Genomic DNA, 12,772 nt, shown 5'->3' on the forward strand with positions numbered 1-12,772 from the left:
GCTGGGATTAGGAATGGGTGATTACTGGATTGGTTCATTGATTGGGTTGGCATCACCCTAATCCTAGTGGACTGGATTCAATAGAAGGGATGGAAAGAGGCTTGGCTCACTCTCTCTTGTTGCTTTTGCTGGCTTCTGTGACTACTCTGTTGCCCCTCTGTGATGTGCCACCTGACCTTGAAGCTGAAAGGAATGAAACCTCTACAAATTGTGACCTAAATAAACCTTTCCCCCTTTAGCTTTGAGTACTGGGTATTTTGTCTCAGCTATGAGAAAAGTAACTAAGACAATGGCTAATGATTATATTTTGTTTAAAAAATGTTTGCCAATCTCAGAATTTATGGGTCATGAATTCTATAATCTATTCATTTATAAGCTTCATTGTATTTCCTTATATCCTGTCTTGATTACTTTTTTCTCACTGTTGACACAAAATACCTGATGTCCAACATGAAGAAAGGAAATTTTTTTTACAGTGTTTAGAGGTGTCAGTCCATATTCAATTGCCTTCAAGACAGGGTGGCATGGCTGAGGGGCAACCATTTATGGTTATGGCAAGTGGCAAAAGCAAACAGAGCAAAAGAGAAGAAAACATGCCTTCCTCCCTCCCTTGTATTGTCTGCTGATTTTGCTCCTGGGCAGGTGCAGCACTCACAGTGCCAATCCCAGTGCTAGATGATGAACTAATCACAAATGCTAGATTCAGCCACTTCCATAACCCATTCAGATCTATCACCCGTTTGGAATTCATTTTCAGTATATGGTCTGAGACAAAAATGACTTTCTTTCCCACTAAGACAATAGATTTAATAGTATTTACTAAAAGTTCCATCTTTCTCTCCACTGAATTTCTCTGAGGTAATTGTATGAATCTGTTTCTGGGCTTCCTATTCTGCTTTATTGGTCTATTTACCTATTATGTGCCAATATTATCCTTTTAAAATTACTATAACTTTAAGTGAACCTTGATATCTTGAGGTAAAATTCCCTCTCATATTTTTCCTTTTTCTTTCTTTTTTCTTTCTTTCAGTGGCACTGGAGGTTGAACCGTTCATACTGAACTATATTCCTGGCCTTTTATTACTTTTTATTTTGAGACAGATCTCATTAAGTCTCCAGACTGGACTCAGTCTTGTGTGCCCCATGCCAGACTAGTTTTTATGCTTCAAGAATGTCTGCAAAGAGCTTGGCACTGTGGCCCCACATCAGTAATTCCAGCACTCTGGGAAGATAAGGCAGGAGGATTGTAAATTTGAGCTCAGCCTGGACAACATAGCAATTTAGTGAGCCCCTGTCTCACTAAATAAAAAATTTAGGAAAAGGTCTGGAGATGTAGTTCAGTGTGGGAGCCTTGAGTTCAATTTCCAGTACTATAAAAACAAAAACAAAAAACTACAAGGAACATTCTTGGTCTTTTACATTTTCAGATACATTTTAGAATCAGGTACTCAGTTTCACAAAATTCGATAAGGTTTGAGGAGAATTGCGTTGGTTCTGCGGCTCACTACATTGCTTCCTTCTGTATTGGCTTTCTTCCCATGCAGGTCTTTCCCCATGGCTGACGAGCAATTAAACAAACTTGTAAAAGATTAATTTCACAAAATAATTCCTACAAAAACAACTTCACCATTCCAACTGGAGTGGCAAAGAAAACTGCCTGAATAGAACATCTTGGGAATAACTTTTCTTTTGATGTTGTAATCAAACCTAAGGCCTCACATATTCTAGGTGAGCACTTTATCACTAAGCTACATCCCAAGCCCTGAGTGTATTTTTTTGATCCAATTGGTGCATAGCCCCATCTTTAAGACTAGCCAGTGTGGGAAGAACACTGTTGTGGTCTGATTAGATAAGCTTGAATCACATGCCACCAATCAAAACACAGAGTAGAGTAGGGAAGAGAGTCAGAATGCTGAATAGTAAATGTCCAATAAAGACCCACCATCTGGTGGTATAGACTAGTGTATTGAATGCAGTCAGTGAGTTAAACTGAAGACTGGGAATGTCACCAGATGAATATAAGAGATTGCATTTGCTTAATATGATTGTAAGAACCAAAAAGGTAGCACTGTATACTTCACATGACAAAATCTGTTTCATACTGGGAATCCATCAAAGAGTTCCTTTGAGAAAAGAGTTTTGTTAACCACCAAAGTGAAATGAGAGAAGGGACTCCCTATCATTGCTAAGCTCCCTTTTAAATAGGTAATAACATGCAATTTGCTAACTCAGGGAGAATATGAAGGCTTTACAGGAACCCTGAGAACATCTCAGAGCAATCCTGAGACAAAACCACTTGGAACATTCTAAGCTCAGTTGACAATGTTCAAACAAGGTGTGATAGAGCCAAAGATGCAGTGGAGATCCCAGAGGTTTAGAAAATCCAAGAACATGGATCATCTAAGGAAACCTATAAGGAGGGAGCAAAGCAGGCCTAGGAGAGAAGCTGTGGTAGCTACAACCACTAGAAGTGCCATAGGAATGGAGTCATGCAAGACCTCTGGAGTTCACAATTTGTCACAGATTGCTTCAGATGCTGGATGTGGAACTATAGGACTTCATATTTGTCCTGCTGGGTTTTGGACTTGTTTTGGTTCCATTCCTTTGTATTCCATTTGTAACTTTTGGAATGAAAATGTTTAGTTTGTGCCATTGAATGTTGGAAGTATTTAGCTTTGTTTTCTTTTATATGTGTTTGCAGCTAAGAGTTTTCCTTACATCTCAGAGGACACTTGAGATTTGGATTTTTCAGCAATGCTGAAATTGCTAAAACTTTGGAACCTTTTGCAGATGGACTAAATACCTTTTGCACGAGTCTTTGGAGAGCCAAGGGTGAAATGTTATGGTTCTAATGTAATATAATGTGGATAGACTTAATACTGGTTCTTAAGGATTATAATGTTCAAGTTGTGAAATGATAAGAATAAGCATCACCGAAGGAAAACTTACTTTCTACTCAGGCAAGGAAATTAGTGTATTTCTTCATGTAGGCAGGATAGTTACAACATGTTAAGTGTAATTATGAGCATATTTTTTATTTGGAGACCAATTTAAAGAAATGTGTCTGCTTACCAAGTCCACAAAGGGTGAATTATAGTGCTTGATACATTGTGTCAACTTGAGAATTCAGAAGGTTAGAAGCTTAACTAAGCCATTCCTAGGGACGCAGGGGCCTCACTTTGTAAATATCCTGAGCCTGTGCAAGAGGAGGGCACAGAGATGGTATGGGTGGATAACTTGCTTATAAAATAAGGGAGGAAGAGGCTTGCTCTCTGCTTTTCTCTTGCTGCTTTTGCAGCCTTGAAGGGATTGCCCCTGTGCTATGACACACTACTGTGGAGCCAGCTGATTATGGACTGAAACTTCCACAAATTATTAGCTAAATAAACCTTTCCTTCCTTAATTTTGTGTGTTAGGTATTTTGCCCCAGCAATTATAAAAAATTAACCAAGACAACCACTTTGTTGAGAACTTTTCAGGTTCTGGAACTGTGAGAAATTTCCATACACATGTCACCCAACTATGGTAGTTTGTTATAGTAGCCTAACAGACTAAGATAGTGTTTAAATGCCAAAGACAGAATTTTAATTAGTAATGTACTATTACAACAGAAAAAGGAATCTAACATAAACTGAACTCAACTTTGACTTGTACTTTGGTAAATGGGCATTTTAAATAGAGAATGAAGGACTGAGAGAAGGGTGAGCATGGGCTCAACACATTCAGTGAAGTGAAAAGTTACAAAAAGCAAGAAATTGAGATGGTTCATGTGAAATCCATCTGAATTACTGAGTGATGCTTATTGAAGTTAGCCTACTGTTCTCCCATTGAAGCTGGGAGACAAGGACTGTTGCCTCAGATCCTGACTGGAATAAACAATAAATTGTATTTATTTATTTAATGTGCTAGGGATTGAACCCAGGGCCTTGTGTGTGCTAGGCAAGCATTCTACGACTCAGCTAATTTCCATCCCTTTTTATTTTGAGACGGGGTCTTGCTAAATTGCCTAGGCTGGCCTTGAATTTGTAATTTTCTGGCTTCATCCCCTTGAGCATGTGAGATTACAAGCTTGGACCACTCAGCCCACCTAGCAAATCGTTTAGACAGTTTTTTTTTTTTTTTTTCAAGCAGGCATTTAAAGAAGGTTATGATCATCCTAGGGGTGTGGCTTTGAGTGTTTAGAAACTATATTAGTATTTTGTTCTTTACAGACCAAGGTAGAGCCCTAATAGAGAAGAGGACCCAGTTGGTTTATAGTTTGGCCAAGGAGAGACTCTATGCCAGAGATGAGAGAAAGACAGCACTGGGAGTGGGGAAAGCAACGTCTTTTTCTCTGCAGCAGCTGCTTACTGGTTCCCCCAGAACAGGAAAAATCTCCCTTGGTTGACACCCTAAGCTATAGTATCCCTTAGGGCTTACTTCCTCCAGGTAGGGCTCTCTGATTTCAGAACCTTTTAGATTGGGTTAGATTCTCTTAGCATTCTTGCTTGTATTAAAAAGTATTACAAACTGTGTTCTTGCATCCACATTGAGTCGTTAAGGACTGGGCCTTACTCCTTTGTGGCACGGTGTGAGCACTAACGGATTTTGCATGAATGGACACTCCATGACATTAGTCCCAACATCTTTATGTGCTGGACAAAGCTGTCCTCGGCTAGCCTCTTTCTTGCCTACACTTCATTCTCTACCCAGAGCAGGAGGAGGAACTTTTACAAATATAGGTCAGCTCACAACTGTGGCTTTCCATTTGCAGGACGAATAACTTCAACTTTCTTGCCATAGCCTAAAGGACTTGCCAAGTTATCTCGCCTGTCCTCTCTTATTGACTTCCAGCTGTGGTCTCTTCTTTCTGTTCTCCAAACACCATGCTTATTTCCCCTCACTCTTCACTCTTGGTCCCTCTGTATGGAATGCGTTCCAGCAGGAATTTGTAAATCCGACCCTTTCTCAATCTCGTTTTAGCCCGACTGTCACCTCCTCGAAGAGGACCCTAGCACCCAAACATTCTCTCACCACTCAGCTTTTCCTTCACAGCCCTCTTCACAAACTGTAGTTATTTATAATATTGTTTCCCCTTCAGTCAGGGAACTCCATGACAGCAGAGCTCTCCTTTATCGTGACGCCACTGGGTCTCCAAGCATCTAGAATAAGGCCTGCAACTAGGATGGTGCTCAGTAAAGGGTAAGAAATCTCCTTTTAGTGCCTAGGACTGTAGAATCGCTTACTTCCCGGTACAGGCCGACTCTAACCACCGGACCGGGCGGGGTCAGATCTGTAGTCTCGGGTTGCGGGGATTGAACAGCTCAGCCTCAGGCCCCGCCTTCACCCTCGCTAGTGTCCTTGTTCTTCCCCCTCCGGTCTCCATAAAGTTCATTTGGCAGCGCGGCGCGCGGGGGTTTCTGGGAGCGGCCGTCCTCGACCAATCAGGAAGCGCAGGCGAGCGGCGCGAGAAGCGGCGTCCGAGTTCTCAACCCAGTATCCTTGCAGCAGATACGGCTCCAGGGCCAGGTAAGCGTGTCTGTTTCTGGTCACTGTGGCGCCTTTCAGTTCTGGGGCTTGTCCTTGGACTCGGGATCTCGAAGCGGGGCGGAGTGCCGACCCCACGCTCGGAGTCATGCGGCTCACTTCTGGTTAGCCTCATGGCAGCCGCGCACGCCTGACGCCGGCGACAGAAGGCGTTGTCCAGCCGCCCGCATTATAGTGCCGAGCTGCGTCTTCCGAGTGTTGTGTTAAGGTGTGGGGCTTTGGCCTCCCGCCTCATCCCTCCCTGGCGTGGCGCTGTGCCTGGCGCTCCACGCCCGTACCCCCACCTTACCCTCACCGTGCTGGTGAAAGAGCCTGATGGCACCTGACCGCGCCCTGCTCCCTCGCAAACCCCTCTCATGTCCCGCACATTGTGAGGAAACTATTTTTCTTCCAAGGCAATACAACTCGGGAGTCTCTGTCAACCCCTATGCTTGTCTCCTAAGCTAAAGTCTGAGGGGATGTTAATGGTTGGAATGCTCACCTTTCTGGGAGCTCACCACTTTCTATTCTCTGCAAAGGCGACACCCAAGTATGTTGGGGTCCCTTTTAGCAAAACTATAGGGCTGACCCCTTAGGCCCTTGGTCAAAGTTTGAATGACCCATTGCACCGAATTTGCTCATCTGTTGAGAAAAGTTTTTTTTTTTTTTTTTTAAACCAGATGACTTCCCTACTCTGGAGGTTGTGGGAGAATATTTTTTCCACTCACCAATATGCATTTGTTTTCCAACATTTTTATTTTTCATTCTTGATAGTCTCATTGAGCTTCAACAATCTAACATCCTGTGTTCCCAGAAGAGACCTCTTGTTGACCTTTATCTTACTGGGGGCTTAATAACTTTGCTGAGATATGGTAGATACCTGGCTCAAACTGAATATAGCACTAGCAAGCTCCCTTTCATCTCTTTTTCCTAAGCTCCTCCTCATACCATAATTATGATTTTTCTCATCAGTAATATAAAAAGATTTGGCCAATAACCTTTAAATCATCTTTACTGCTCTCTCTTTCTCAGTCCACATCCAGCACTTTCTACTCTGGGCCAAGTCACCACCTACACCTGGATCATTGAAATAGTTTCCCATCTGTTCTCTAGTGCTTCTACCCGGCCTCTGTTTTCAGCACAGCAGCGACGCAGTCCTTTTAAAATACACACCATCAGATCATATTCCTTCCTCAAAAAAACCTTAGTGATTCCCCATCTCACTAACAGTGTGCTGTACTGTTCTGCATAAGCTGATTCTTTATGACTTTACCAGTCTCAGTTACTGTTCCTTCCCTTCTTCTGTTAGATATGCTTTGGTTGAGGGCTTCTGCTTGCAGTTCAGTATCCACATGGCTTGCTGCTTCACTTTCGGTCTTCCGCTAAGAGGTCCCTTATGGGTGAGGCTTTCCTCACTCCTGTCTTCCTTCATTGCTTTAGTTCTTAGCATTTACATTTTATTTATGGGGTGTATTGTTTGTCTTATCCCCCTGAATCCAAGTGAGGCATCTTTTTTTTTTAAAGTTTTATTCTGTGATATATGTGTAGCTCCTAGGTCTGGCACAAGTCGGGGCTCAGTAATTAGGAATGAACATTCCTGGCACCATTCTAAGCCTGGAAATGCAGTATGAAAAAGGCCTGTCCTCATTGAAGAGATGTTCCTATGGATGACACCAGAGGAATAAACATACAAATGTAAAGTGTGGTATCTGAACTGTTTGTAAAAGGAGGATAGCACACATCTAAATTCCCAGCACATCGGTGGCTGAGGCAGGAGGATCTCTGTGAGTTCGAGACCAGCCTGGGTTGCATAGCTGTCACAAACAAAAACAAAGACAAAAAACCCAGGATAAAGATAATATAGTGTTTTTTTTTTAAACATCTGACTTTTATTGGTACATGTTTGCAGTACATAATGATTATATTCTTGTGCAAAGTTGTGCTTGCCTCTTGCATTAACACATATTCTTTTTCATCCCCTTCTCCCCTGCCCCCATTTCTTGATCTTCTTCCCTTTTGCAAAAATCTACCTATTTTATATTATCTCTTTTATTTTGTTCTTTACATTTTGGGTTTCTCATGTCAGAGAAACCATGCAATATTTAAACCTGTGCATCTGATTTTACTTGACATGGTCTCAAGATGCATCCATTATCCTACAAGTGACTCGAGTTGATCCTTCTCTATTGTGGATTAGTATTTCCTTGTATATAAATACAAAATTTTTTTATCCATTCATCTATTGGTTGACATATAAGTTGTTTCTAAGATTTATTATGCTGCTATAAACATGGGTGTACTTGTATCACTGTAATACAATGTCTTTAACTCAGGGAGGTAGCTAGAAAGGGAATAGTGGGGTGAATGGAATTTTTATTTTTAGTTTATTGAGGAATCTTCATACTGATTTCCTTAGTGTTATGCTAGTTGACATTTTCACCAATAATATAGAAACCCTCTACCCCATCCCTGCCCCAAGCTTCACCAGCATTTATTGTTGATTTCTTGATGATAGCCAATTCTTTCCGGAATAAGATGGAGTCTCAGCATTGTTTTAATTTGCATTGTCCATCTTCCTTCTCACTTTTTTTTTGTGGGGGGGGGAATGTTGTGAAAGGATCTTATACATAGTTTTCTTGATACATAGTTCAGGCTGGCCTTGAACTCACAGTGATCCTCCCTCAGCCTCCTGAGAGTGCTGGGATTACAGGTGTGTGCCAGCTTCATTTCTTTAATAATTAGAGATGTTGAACTTTAAAGGGCTAGGGTTTAGCTCAGTGGCATAAGAGCCTGCTTGGCAAACACGAAGTCATGAGTTGGATCCCTGGTTAAAAAAAAAAAAAGATGTTGAACTATTAAAAAGTGTATTTTTTTCTATTTGTACTACTGAAAAATATCTGTCCATTTCAGTTGCCCATTTTTTGATTAGTCTATTTTTTAATTTACTTTCTGGTTTTTTTTTTTTTTTTTTTTTGAGAGAGAGAATTGCTGTATTTAGCTTCAGACTGATCTTGAACTCACCATGTGGCTCTGGCTGACCTTGAATTTGCGGTGATCTTCCTGCCTCCACCTCCCAAGTGCTAGGATTACAGGTGTGTGCCAGGACAACCAACTGACTGAGAGAATGTATTTTGAGGGGTCTTAATTTCTTTTGAGTTCTTTATACTGTATATTCTAGCTATCAGTTCTCTGCCTGAGGAATAGCTGGGGAAAATTTTTCCCATTCTGTAGGCTGTTTCTCTACTCTGTTGGTTGTTGTTTCCTTTGCTGTGCAGAAGCTTTTTGATAAGGTCCTATTTGCTGATTCCTGATGTTATTTCTTGTGCAGTTGGGGTTCTTGTTAGACAGTTCTTGCCTATGCCTGTGCCTTTAAGAGTGTTTTTTTTTTTTTTTTCTTTTTTTTGGTTTGTTTGTCTTTTAAGATTGGTCTTACTATGTATTTTAGGCTGACCTTGAAATCATGTAGTCCAAGAAAGCTTTAAACTTATGGCAAGCTTGCTTCAACCTCTCAAGTGCTGGGTTACAGGTGTGTGCCACCACACTCAGCTTCTTTGAGTTTTACCTGTTTTATCTTCCAGCAAGTGGTTTCCGTTTCAGCATTTAGATTTTTGTCCATTTTGATTTTAGTTTAGTGCATGGTGAGATATATGGGTCTTTATTCAGCTTTCTGCAGTTGGATAGCCAGTTTTCCAAGTAACACTTGTAAAGAGGCTGTCTTTCCTCTAATGTAGGTGTTAATCCTCTTTGTTGGAAATTAAATAGCTGAATGTGCCTGGGGTTATTTCTGCATGCTCTTGATCCACATATCAGGGCAGGGATATTTGAACAGAGACCTAAGTGAAATAAGAGAGCGAGTCTTAGGACTGTTAAGAGGAGCTCCTGGCAGGTAGAACAGCAAAGGTAGAGGGAAACATGTCTAGGAGGGGTTAGCGCAAAGATCTGAAGGTGAGAGGGCTCAAGTGTGTACAGGAAATGGGTCACTGGAATTCAGAAACGAGTATTTAGTGCCTGTTATGTTCCAGACTTAGCAGCTGAGGTGTCACAATTGAGCATCTGTGAACTTTACCTTACAGAAATATGCCTTCTAAAGCTAGGTGTAACGGTGCATGCCTGTGAGTCCCAGCACTAGGGAGGCTGAGGCAGGAGGATCACTGGGTTACAATGGGTTACAATGTAACAATGTAGCCTGGGTTACAATGTGAGCTCAAGGCTAACATGAACTGAGTAGTGAGACTCTTGTCTCCAAAAAGACAAAAGACCAAGAAAAAAAGGGGGGGGGGGATTTGCTTTCTAGATAGAAAGACCTACTTACTGTACATGGGAAGAAATGATCATAATTACTCCACTAGGGAAAAAGAGTGTAATAAGTTTGGAATGGTGGGGCAGTGAAACTGAGCCAGCTGACTTTACGAAATATGTAAGAGTTCCCCATGTGACAGTGAGTTTGGGAATTATGTTACAGCTGAGTTTGGACACAGGGGCATGAAGTGAGGAAACAGCATGAGGCACCTCAGAGAACTCCTAGGCATGGTAGAGGATGGTGAGTAACTGTAGAGCTGTGTAAAAGCATGGACATTCCTTCCTGCCCATGATGCAGTAAGGCAGCAGGAAATTTCAGAAAGACCTCTCTGGCCATGGGGAAAATAGGTCGGAGGAGCAGGAAAGCTTAGACTATTGAGGTAACTGTAGCAAAACAAAAGATCAGAGCAGGGGCAAGAGATGAGGATGTGACTTTGCTGAAGGTTTCAGGAGACCTGGAGAATGCCTGGATGTTCAAGAGTTGGGAGGTGACCTGGAATGACACCAGGGTGGTTTCTGGGTGAATTGACTGAATTACCTCATCAAGAGAGATCAGGGACCCAGGAGGAGGAGATAGCAGTGTCAATGGCTGAGAGAGAAGTGATGCTTTTGGTTTGGGACTTTTTGAAGCACCTATAGATTAGCCCAGGTACAGGTGTCAGATGAGTAGTTGGAAATGTTGGTTTAGAGAAAGAATTGGGCTGGACAAAGAGATATGGGGGTCATGCTTGTTCTGATAGATGAGGGTCCTCCTACTTCATTTGTTTGCCTTATATTAAGGTTTGGTAATAACTATAATCTGTCTCTCTCAAATAGCCTAAATTTTCAAATGTTTTGCAGCTTTACACTTTTTTTTTTTTTTTTTTTTTTGAGATAGGGTCCCTGAGGTTCAGGCTGGCCTGGACTCACTGTGTAGACAGGCTGGCCTTGAACTTGGTGGCATGTGTAGATCGACAGCTTTACGCTTTTATAACTCTCTTAATGCTCTCAAATAGTACCTGAATCCTCAATGCAACTTGGCTAACAGAATAACTTACTCAGACCTTGCTAAAAATGTCTACCGATCATCTTCCTTTCTTCATTTAACTAATATTTATGGAGCATCTATTGTGTGCTAGGTCTTATTTGTTTATTGTACTAGGAATATTGCTGTGGACAAACCAGACAAAATTCCCAGCTTCAAGGAGCTCATGTCTGTCTGGAGACAGGTGCTGAGTGAATAAGCAAATGGACTGATGACACGAGGTATTGAGAAGTGCTTCTACAGAAACTGTAGCAGAGTGGATAAATGGGACTGCTTTAGTTGGGATGTTCTGTGAAGCTGGTTTAAAAAGACTTGTGAACAGAGACTTGAGTGAAGTAAGGGGGTAAGCATTGTAGATATTCACCATTGTAGACATTCTGAGGTAACCACATATTTTACATGTTTGAAGAACAAGAGGCTATGGCTGAAGTAGGCAAATCACAGGCAAGAGTGGTAGCAGAAGGGATTTGGTCAGGCCACACACTATGAAGGCTTCACAGCACAAGGGGAGGACTTCAGATGTTAGTCTGAGTGATGGGAGCTAGTGGAGGGTTGAGCCTTTTCTAAGGCTCATTTCCACTTTTGTGCAGAGAACAGACTGGAAACGAGGAAGAAGTCAAGATAGAAACGGGAAGAGCAGGAAGGAAGTTGTGCTTCCCCCAAATATACATGTGAGTGCTTTGGACTAGGATGATGGTGGAAGAGACAATAAGTACATCAGATGTGAATTGCTAATGTAATGAAATTGTGTCTTGCTATTCATTGTCCTCAAATGACCTTTCATCATATACACAAGGTGGGGTCGGGGAGGCACTCTAATATGTCTCCTTATAAAGTGCACCATTGTGGTTTGTATCTAGAAATCTGCAAGGCCTCAGTGAGTGAGCAGAAGCCATGAAGGTTACAACCATTGGCAGTGGGATGGGGCTGCGCAAGCCCTGTGGAGTTCACAGGTCATCCCTTGCCCCTCGTGCTGGGCGTGGACCTATGGGAATTAATATTTGCCCTGCTGGGTCTTGGTTTCTGTTCTCCTGTTTCTCTGTTTTGGAATGGACATGTTTATCTGGTGCCATAATACATTGGCAGTGGTTAACTTTCTGATTTTTACAGTGGTTCACAGTTAAAGAGTTTGCTTTAAATCTCAGAGACGACTCTGGATTTGGTCTTGGATTTTTCAGCAGTGCTGAACCTATTAGGACATGGCAACTCTTAGAGATGGATTTTGTGTAAAGAAATGCCATGGGTCAGACTGGAATGTTATGGTTTGTATCTAGATGTCCCTCCAGGGGCTCTAGTGTTTAGATGTGGGATTTTTGGAGGTTTAGTTGGAGTATAGGACTTGTAGTTTATTTGCTTTTGGGAGGTAGGGCCTGTTCAAAAGAGGTACATCCCTGGAGGGGAGGCCTAGAGAGCTTATCTCCCTCCTGGATCCTCCCTTGAGCTCTCTCTGTTTGGGTTGAGTACCATCTAATTGGATAAGGCTTCAAAAATATTTTGAGGTAATATACATTTAAAAAATCCATCTTCCAGAAGTTCTTACTGAGTAATATAAACTTGTAATTAATTAAGTTATAATTCAGTGTTAAATATTTACTAGAGAGTTTTTGAAGCAGAGATTTTTATAATTAAATGATAAAATGTTGCCAAATTGGCAACTTTGGAAAAAAGCTAAAATAGGATTTTATAATAATATAAATCAGCAGAATTTATAAAATACTTTGTGTATTAAGAAGCCCTTGAAAGACCATAGAGACTATCAGTTCCTTTTTTTAGATGAGGAAATTTACATGGAGTGATTTGGACTTTATCTCTAAGTTAACTGATCCACCTTTTGCTAGTAACTAACAAAATGGATTCCAACCGGGTGTTTGAGTTCAAATTCTAGTTGTCTACTTACCCATTGTGTTTAAAATTTGAATTTATTTTGCTATCATATTAAAATTG

General features: G+C 41.4%; 1 protein-coding gene across 2 annotated transcripts in view; it reads left to right on the forward strand.

Annotated features, from left to right (window-relative positions):
- Positions 1 to 5,361: 5,361 nt before the first annotated feature.
- Nup93 (nucleoporin 93) overlaps positions 5,362 to 12,772 on the forward strand; it is a 104,684-nt gene continuing 97,273 nt past the window's right edge. Inside the window, exon 1 of one of the 2 annotated variants that reach the window (XM_003472081.5) lies at positions 5,362 to 5,508. The gene's annotated coding sequence lies outside the window, so the exon portion shown is untranslated. Of the gene's footprint in view, positions 5,509 to 8,482; positions 8,598 to 12,772 lie in introns of those variants that run through there. The other variant, XM_063247353.1, reaches the window with a different exon arrangement.

The sequence above is a fragment of the Cavia porcellus genome, unplaced genomic scaffold (assembly GCF_034190915.1).
Source record: "Cavia porcellus strain 051 isolate PalLab524CR breed Dunkin Hartley unplaced genomic scaffold, mCavPor4.1 scaffold_4, whole genome shotgun sequence".
Classification (NCBI taxonomy): domain Eukaryota; kingdom Metazoa; phylum Chordata; class Mammalia; order Rodentia; family Caviidae; genus Cavia; species Cavia porcellus.